This window comes from Triticum urartu, chromosome 5 (genome assembly GCF_003073215.2).
Source record: "Triticum urartu cultivar G1812 chromosome 5, Tu2.1, whole genome shotgun sequence".
NCBI classification, from domain to species: domain Eukaryota; kingdom Viridiplantae; phylum Streptophyta; class Magnoliopsida; order Poales; family Poaceae; genus Triticum; species Triticum urartu.
In genome coordinates this window covers 615,165,216-615,174,618 of record NC_053026.1, presented here as the reverse complement: position 1 = coordinate 615,174,618, position 9,403 = coordinate 615,165,216, and the positions used below count along the sequence as shown (strand labels likewise).

The 9,403-nt window shown below is 45.7% G+C and overlaps 1 pseudogene; it reads left to right on the top strand.

The window, feature by feature from the left end:
- The first annotated feature begins 398 nt into the window (after positions 1-398).
- On the top strand, positions 399-8,462 carry LOC125507547 (annotated as a pseudogene).
- Positions 8,463-9,403: the final 941 nt, after the last annotated feature.

The window sequence follows — 9,403 nt, the reverse complement described above, 5'->3', positions numbered from 1 at the left end:
AGATCAGCAGACCACGGCAGGCCGCGATCGAGGACGGAAACGGAAGCCCGATCGCCCCTCGGGTGAGTGCTTCTTCTCCAGGACGATCCCTCTCCTCTCCCATCGCAATGCAATGCAACCCCTTCACGCCGTTTGATTTGTTCTGGAGATTCTGCTTGTAATTTCCTGGGTTTTGGCGTCTGGGCTTTGGGTCTCTGCGTGCAAGTTAGAATCTGCTTCACCCTTTGGCATCAAGATCGCCACTCTTTGTCCCATCATCAAATCAGTAGGGACTCAATAGGCGGCGGCTGGCTAGCTGCTGCATGCACACGAACGATTTCTTTTCTCTCTCCGGTACCTAAAACTAACCGACAAATCTTCTCAATGCAGGCGCATCGGGTGTCTCTCTGGATTCGGCCATGGAAGATTTATCACGCCCTCTTGTGAGAGACTCGGAGGCTAATCTTCATGCCAAGCTCGCTCCCTCTGGCCACGGATCTGTACTACTACAACAAGGTAACTGAGAGAAAATGATCGGCTTGCTCATGGTGTTTCAATGGAGTATTTCACGACCGGCCTGCTTTTAAGATCGATTCTACTTCGCATGGATGATGACTTCTTTTCATGTTTCTTCTTCCTCCTCTTCTCTCTGCGCAGCGTGTCAGAAGTTGCGTGACTTGACGACCGTTGATCGCGCGGTCCTCGTCGCGTTCGTGGCATCCATCGGCAACCTGCTCCAAGGCTGGGACAATGCGAGCATTGCAGGTGAAGGAACTCTCTTCCTTGATTGTTTTAGCCATCGCGTATACCGACCATCACATGTAGTTTCTTTGAGTTTGTTCATCATAGGATTTTTGAGATCTATCTAGTTGACAGGAAAAAAACTACATATTGACACGCATTTGAAGTGGCGGGTGCTACAAACATGCATGTTTGTGTGCCAAGCGACATCACAACTTATGCAAAAATAGTACTCCCTCTGTAAACTAATATAAGAGCATTTAGATCACTAATAAACGCTCTTATATTAGTTTACAGAGGGAGTACTATTAGCTTCCGTGTATATGTGTCAATTTTTTTTATATATATTTCTCTGAAAAAATATGGTGGATTGACATCACGTACAGGTTGCCAACTGTAGCACCGCCAAGCATTTTTAGGTAGCGCACTGAGTCATTGCAGTTAACAAATTCCACAAGGGTACCAAAAAATATCCTATGCACGGATGTAAATATTCCGATCCGCCGTGAACACGTAGCAGCTGTGCGTGCATGCACATCTATCTGCATGCCCTCCAGATACAATTGCTTTCGTTGCGCCTTTCGCTTGCATGCATTCGGCCACCTCGCTTCTGATTATTTTCTTCTTCAGATTGTTATGCATGGCTAATATATGCTTACATAGTAACACTCCGATCATGATAAATATGGTGTATCATTGTGCTTTTGCCTAGTTTGATATTTCTTCGAGCGGAGCTCAAAGTTGTAAAGTTTCACTAATTGGTTATGAACTTTTGTATGATCACCAGGTGCTATGCTTTACATAAAGGATGAGTTTAAACTAGATAGCATGCCAATGATTGAGGGGTGCATTATGGCTATGGCACTTTTTGGGGCAACAATAATCACAACACTATCTGGAATGCTATCTGATAAATTTGGTAGGTGGGCGATGCTACTTACCTCGGCGGTATTGTCCTTTGTTAGTGCACTATTGGTCATATTTTGGTCCCAACATGTGTATATGCTGCTATTCGCGAGGCTTATTCAGGGATTTAGTATTGGTTTGGCAGTTACACTTGTGCCATTATATATAGTTGAGACCGCGCCTCCTGATATGAGAGGAAAATTAAGCACATTTCCCCAGTTAAGTGGTTCAGTTGGTATGTTCTTATCTTACTGCATGGTGTTTTGGATGTCCATGCTGCCAAAGGTTAGTTGGCGGGTCATGCTTGGGATACAACTGATACCCTCACTAATATACTCAATTTTAACAATCTTCTATCTACCCGAGACTCCGAGTTGGCTTGTGAGCCAAGGAAGGGTGGATGAAGCAAAGATGGTTTTACAAAAACTACGAAGAAAGGAAGATGTCTCAGGTATATCGTAGATTCAATTACTTGAAATCAAGTCATCTTTTTTGCTCTCTTTATATGATAATTTGAAGTTTTTAGTTAGCATTGAATGTTATATATGGCTTTTATTACAGGTGAAATGGCAAGTCTTTTGGAGGGCACACAAGTTGGTGACACTCCGTCTATTGAGGAGTACCTAATTAGCACTAATGAAAGTATGTTAAGGGAAAAAGTGATTGGAAATGATGAAATAATAAAATTATATGGACTTCCAGAAGATTTGCATTGTGTTGCTTATCCATTGAAGAGAACAAACACAGAAGAAAGTGCCGTTGGTCATTCTGTGAGTCGTGGAGCATCGTTCTATGACCCAGTTGTCAACATTATTGGGAGTATGCACGGGCTCCCCGAGGTAATGTAATCATTAACAAAGTTCCAATATTTCATCTAGTTAGCATTGGAGCTTTATATTTTACTTTCATGGTTTGCAATTTTCAATACATGTGTACATACATGCTCAGCCATATTAACTTTTAGTTACTTTATTTATGATCTTATTTTAAGAATAAATTGGGTCATAACGCATCATGTAATGAAATATTTATATTGCTCTATTATTTTACAAATGATTTGGATATTTAATGCTTCACACTAATATTGGCTTTAGTAACGACCCTTTAGTCTCGGTTCAACAACCGGGACAAATGGCCCTTACGAACCAGGACAAATGGCCCTTTTTCTACTAGTGTTGGTTTCGCCTTCAATTTACTATTTTCTCTAAGTACACTTCATTTTCATAAAACAGGTTGCCCACGGCATATTCAATGAATTAGAACAACAAGGTCCAATTGAAGGGGACAAAGAGAATCAGGAAGAGACCAAAGAGCATGAGCTAGAACACAACCGAGATGGTACCTATGATAGCGAGCATGCTTATCTTATTCAACCCAAACCTACGAATATAAATGATTTTGTGGTATGTCGCAAAAGCGGCCATATTGGTGGAGGTTGGCAATTGGCTTGGAAAATGTCATCAGGATATCGTTTAGATGGGCAAATGGAAGGTGGCATGGAACGAGTATATTTGCATGAAGGAGGTGTACCAAGTTCTGAAAACCTACTGGATGCTCCAATAGACGGGAATTTCATTCAAGCGACTGCTTTGGTCAATAAATCGGTTTTTCATAAGTCTGGACACAATATTGGTATTCATTCACCTAACAAAGATTATAGAAGTACAAAATGGAAGGATCTGTTAGAACCTGGTGTAAAACGTGCATTGGTCGTGGGTGTTGGAATACAAGTACTTCAACAGGTAAGTTTTTTAGAAGTGAAAACTAATTACTATGAGCCTATTTTAAAACATAAGTATTGTTGCACTTAAATATCACATTACATCTTTTAGTTAGTTTGTCCTGACCGTCATTTTATTCTCCTATTTTTAGTGACTATATATATACTTTGACTTGCATGTTGAATTAATACGTCTCATAACTAATATATGATATATGTATATAACCAAAGAAACATTTAGCCATACAAAGTAGGTGCACATTAATGATTCAGAACACTGTTTTTTATGACAATGCTTTTTTTTTGTGAGAACTCACCGAGCCCACAAGGTTTTATTAAAGTATTAAATTAAATTAATTAATTAATTTATTTTGTTCAATCTAAATTGTACATGATTTATTTTTCAATATTTTTTGCAGTTTGCTGGCATCAATGGCATTCTTTATTACACTCCTCAAATACTTGAGCAAGCTGGTGTTGGGGTTCTTCTCTCAAAATTTGGCATCAGCTCTTCTTCAGTGTCGATTCTTATGAGCGCTCTCACAACTTTATTGATGCTTCCTTTTATTTGCATGGCCATGTGGCTTATGGACCGCTCTGGAAGAAGGTATCCGTATTTGTTTACTACCACAAGTTACAAATAATTATTGCTAAAATTTAAGATTTACGTCCAAATTTATTATTCCCAAAATAAGATAACAGCGTAATAATTTCTTTTAATTGCCTCATGCAGAAGGATACTACTTGTGACAATACCCATCTTGGTAGTGTCCCTCATTGTTTTGGTAACTGTCAACATTGTGAATCTGAGTGCTGAACTACACGCACTGCTCTCAACAATGAGTGTTGGAATCTATTTCTGCATATTTGTCATGGGTTTTGGTCCAATACCAAATATATTCTGCTCGGAGATTTTCCCCAACAAAGTTCGTGCTATTTGCTTGGCCATATGTAGCCTAATCTTTTGGATTTGTGACATCATTGTGACATATACCCTCCCTGTATTGTTGAGGTATATAGGTCTTGCGGGTGTTTTCGGAGTTTATGCCATTGTTTGTGTGCTGGCTTTTGTTTTCGTTTGTCTAAAGGTCCCGGAAACAAAGAATATACCTATTGAGGTCATAGCAGAGTTCTATGCACTTGGCGGGTCAGGCACCCAAATCATCCAAGAGAGGCAGAAAGAAAATTCAGAGAAATTATTAGTGTGACAATTAGGTTACTAGAAACATGATATTAATATCTGTACTTTTATGGTGGCTTTAATATAATGGTTTCCATGTGGTTTTATTACGATTAAATTTCCATTTCAATATAGTATTTCCATTTCCATTTCAATTTAACTTCTCCATGGAGGAGCAAGAAACTTTTAGCTTGGTGTTCAACTGTACATATTTCACGTAGAGCAACGATTCACAAATGGAGAAGTTAAATTGATGACTTGGTGAAATATCGACATCAACTTTTTTTTGGGGTTAAAAAGTGCACAACAGACATAAGAAACCACATACTTCTTATAATAGCCTGCCATCATATGATTAGCAAATCATGACATGGCAAGGACTTCTCTAGAATCATCAGGTGGTAACTAATGTTAGGTTTCTTATCTTAGACATGTTATACAAATGACGGCAATGTAGAGAATCTTATTAAAAACTTCTCTAGAGAGTTTTTAACGCATAGGCCACATGCCTATCCAAGAAACAAGTGCACAAAATTACTCGTGTCAACTGCAAACATCTGCCAAACTATGTCAAGGCCAAAAATTGCAGATCCCGTCGCCATCGATGCTTTGTGGGGGAGGGTGCCTTCTCCATGGTTCCGCACCTGTGGCACTGCGTGGGCTCGGGGGTGCCGTGTCCACAGCCATCACCGGCATCACCTATATACACCTTGCAACTATGGAGCGACTTACTCCCTCAGTTATTATTTACTCGGCATATTAGATTTGACTAAAGTCAAACTTCATAAAGTTTGACCAAGTTTATAGCAAAAATATGAACAATTACAACAGCAAATCTATATGAGGTGAAAGTGTGTTTAATAATGAATCTGATGGTATTAATTCGTTATTGTATATATTAATATTTTTGTCTATAATCTTTGTCAAAATTTACAAAATTTCACTTTGACGAACGCTAATATGCGGAGTCAATAAAAACGGAGGGAGTACGTGCTTCCGATGGTCTGACTTTAATATGATCGCGACATGCTACAGCGTACCGGATCCGACCATTATTCTAGTTATTAAGTCGAGTTCCGAAAAGAAATCTGGTTATTGAGCTAGCTATCGTGAGAGCAAACCAACTGGCGACTTGACGTCTGTTTAGGCGTGCATATGCTCACTAATCACATGGATAAACCGCTGGTAAGGGCTAATTCTTTGGTGGCTTAAAAACTCTGTCATGTTCTTCTCAACTTCTCTCATAAGCCTCCTTCCCATTCGCTATGACTTCAAAATTAATTATGGCCCCTTTGATGTGTAGATTATAGGGGCCAAGCGGATGGTGGTCTTGGTGTGTCTGCTACCAGTGGTGCCGGGCAGTTCCTGATCCAATTTGTATGCCCTGATTTGCTATGGCGATCTCTTCTCATAGTGGACTCAATTGCTAGTGTTCTATGGGAACGTGCGAGGGAGGTTTCAAGCGAAAGTTCAATGCTTCCGTGTCGGTGGCGGTGACGCCTGCGGGTCTCATTTCTCCCCTTGGGTGCATCACCTGGTTCGCCTACCTTCCCCTATCAATACTCCGGGTGAAAAACTTTTCCGCGCTGGCTTAGTCGACGGTGGTGGCGAGTTTGCGTCGTAACTGTCGACAATGTTTTGCAGAGCACCCAAACAATGGTAAAGTGACGTGCATGGATTTGTGTGGCAACACGACATAACCTCAAGTTATTAGATGAATATAGATAGACGATTTTACCTAGGTTCGGTTCCCCGCGATGCGAGTAACTGTCAGATTCTGGGTTCCGGCAAACCCTTAAGGTTCGAACACAGGGGCGCGCACGAAGTATTCCTCCTCTCTAGCTCGCTCGCTCGACGATCCCACGGCCTAACTCTACGAACCCAAGGAACACGAGACACAGAGGTTTATACTGGTTTGGGCCACCGTTGTGGTGTAATACCCTACTCCAGTGTTGTGGTGGTGGATTGCCTCGAGGGTTAGGGATGAACTAGTACAATGGATGAACTGCCTCCTGAGGAGAGGTGTTCTTGAGTTCGATGAGTTGGTGTCAGTGAGGATGGTCTGAATGATCCGTCCACTGCTACGGTGGTGGCTAGCCCTATTTATAGAGACCCTAGTCCTCTTCCCAAATGTTAGGCGGGAAGGAATCTCACAACGGCCAAGTTTGAAGGGGGACAACTAGTATAAGCTATCCTGACAAAAGGTGGTCTTCGCCTGCCAAAGACTCTGGTGGTGACGCTGTTGTGGGCTCTGCGGTGACCTCCGTCTTGCCGTCCTGCTGGTCTTGGTCTCGTTGCACCCATAAGGAAACCTTTGCCTGATGCCTCAGGACTCCTCGCCCGCGCTTGCCTCTTTAGCACCAAAGAGGAAACTGGTACACTGCGCCTGCTAGCGCCTGCCTGGCCTTGGTCGTCATGGTTCATGTCACGTGAACCTCGCGAGGTGCCACTTGCATAGATATCTCCGCTCCTCAGGAGCTAGCATAGTGAGGCTGCCCCCTGGGAGGTCTTGGCGTCGTCCGCCTCGCGAGGCTTGGCCCCTCGCGAGGGTCTTGAGTTGTCGCTGCAGATGATGGGCCGTACCAGGCCGCTGGTGGAGCCGCGTCGTGGGCCGCAGGCAGGCAGGCCTGGGTACCCCCGTTCCCAGGACGCCGACAGTAGCCCCCGCGCCCAAGGCACGCTCAGACTTGGCTTCGAGGCGAAGCCAATAGGCAAGTGCGAAGCGCCGCGGGCCCCATTCGCATGCGGCCTTGATTGACACGTGACGACTGACGGGACGTGGGCGTCTCCACTTCCCCACGCAGCCTCGGTTTCTTCCTGGCTAGGCGGCTGCCGTTGTCTATACAGCTCCGCCTCCATTACTGGCAGCGTGCCTCGCAGTTCCCCCGCCTTCTGGAAAACAGCGGACCCTTCCCCCAGTCTGACCCGACACCAAACCTCCTCGCCACCATGGCGTCAATCCGGAAGAAGAAAGGGAAGAAGTCCCATACCTTGGCCACTACGCCGCCGGTCTTCGAGCCTGCCATCGAGCGGTCGGTGGTGCTTAACCAGGAAGCGATGGACAAGATTCGCCCAACGCTTGCCTCCGATTCCAATGAGTGGGGGGGGGGGACGGTGGCTTGGCCTGCTTCCCGCGCCTCGATTGACAGGATGGCCACCGAGATCCCCATCCATCTCCACGCCCTCTGGGCTGGCTTGATCCCTTCCTTCTCCGATTTCTTCAATGATGTGCTTTCGCATTATCATATCAATGCGCTGCACCTCGACCCCCAATCCATCATCCTCCTTGCCATCTTCACCTTTCTCTGCGAAGCTACGGTGGGCATTGCCCCTTCTGTAGCCTTGCTGTGCCAACTTTTCTCTCTGCACTCGATGAATGCTCTCCAACGCTCGGGGTGCGTATCCCTTCAGGCCGTTGCGGCGACGGCCGACTCGGGGATCGACTTCGAGCTCTCACCGGTCGTGGAAGGTTTTCGGAAGCGGTGGGTGTTTGTGGATGTTGGCGTGCTTAGCCCCCTGCTGCTGCTCCCGCGGATTCCGGCCGCCCCAAGCTCCGGCTGTGGGCACGCGAAGTTTGCCGACCGGCGGCTTTCCCATGTCTGGTGTCGGCTGGCCAGGCTAAAGGATCTTGGGGTGATGGCGCCGATGGTGGTGAAGGAGTTCATTCGGTGTCGCATTGCTCCACTTCAGCACCACTCCCGGCCGATGTGGGCCTTCTCTGATTACAGGGACCCCATGTGGCTTCATGTGCCTGCTCTTCCTCCCGAGGCGCGGCGCACAGTGCTCGAGCTCCTGATGGCCGACCCAGCGCCGACTAATCTACCGGAGGAGGGCCGCCTTCTGTATTGCTGCTCGAACAAGGTGGAGTTCGTGAAGCAGATGCCCCCCTTCGACGAATGGGGACTGCGCCCAGCCGGCCTTGAGGGGCCGCGCTAAAGCCCCGTCTGTTGGAGAACGCAATATTTCAAAAAAATTACCTACGATCACGCAAGATCTATCTAGGAGATGCATAGAAATGAACGGGGAGAGTGAGTCCACGTACCCTCGTAGACCGAAAGCGGAAGCGTTTAGTAACGCGGTTGATGTAGTCGAATGTCTTCGCGATCCAGCAGATCCAAGTATCGAACGCACGGCACCTCCGCGATCTGCACACGTTCAGCTCGGTGACGTCCCTCGAACTCTTGATCCAGTTGAGGCCGAGGGAGAGTTTCGTCAACACAACGCCGTGGTGATGAAGTTACCGACGCAGGGCTTCGCCTAAGCACTACGACAATATGACCGAGGTGGAAAACTGTGGAGGGGGCACCGCACATGGCTAAGACGAATCTTGGAGTGCCTTTGGGGTGCCCCTACCCACGTATATAGAGGGAGGAGGAGGAGGCCGGCCTAGGAGGGGCGCGCCTATAGGGGGAGTACAACTAGGATTCCCAATCCTAGTTGGAGTTCCCTTCCTCTTCCAAGAGGGGAGAGAGGGAAGGAGTAGGAGAGGGAGAAGGAAAGAGAGGGGGGCGCCGCCCCCTCCCTAGTCCAATTCGGACTTGCCATGGGGGGGTGATGTCTACTACACAACCTTCTTCTTGTAGATGTTGTTGGCCTCCAAGTGCAGAGGTTTGTAGGACAATAGCAAATTTCTCTCAAGTGGATGACCTAAGGTTTATTAATCCGTGGGAGGCGTAGGATGAAGATGGTCTCTCTCAAACAACCCTGCAACCAAATAGCAAAGAGTCTCTTGTGTTCCCAACACACCTAATACAATGGTAAATTATATATGTGCACTAGTTCGGCGAAGAGATGACGATATAAGTGCAATATGAATGGTAGATATAGGTTTTGTAATTTGAAAATATAAAAACAGCAAGGTAACTAATGATAAAAGT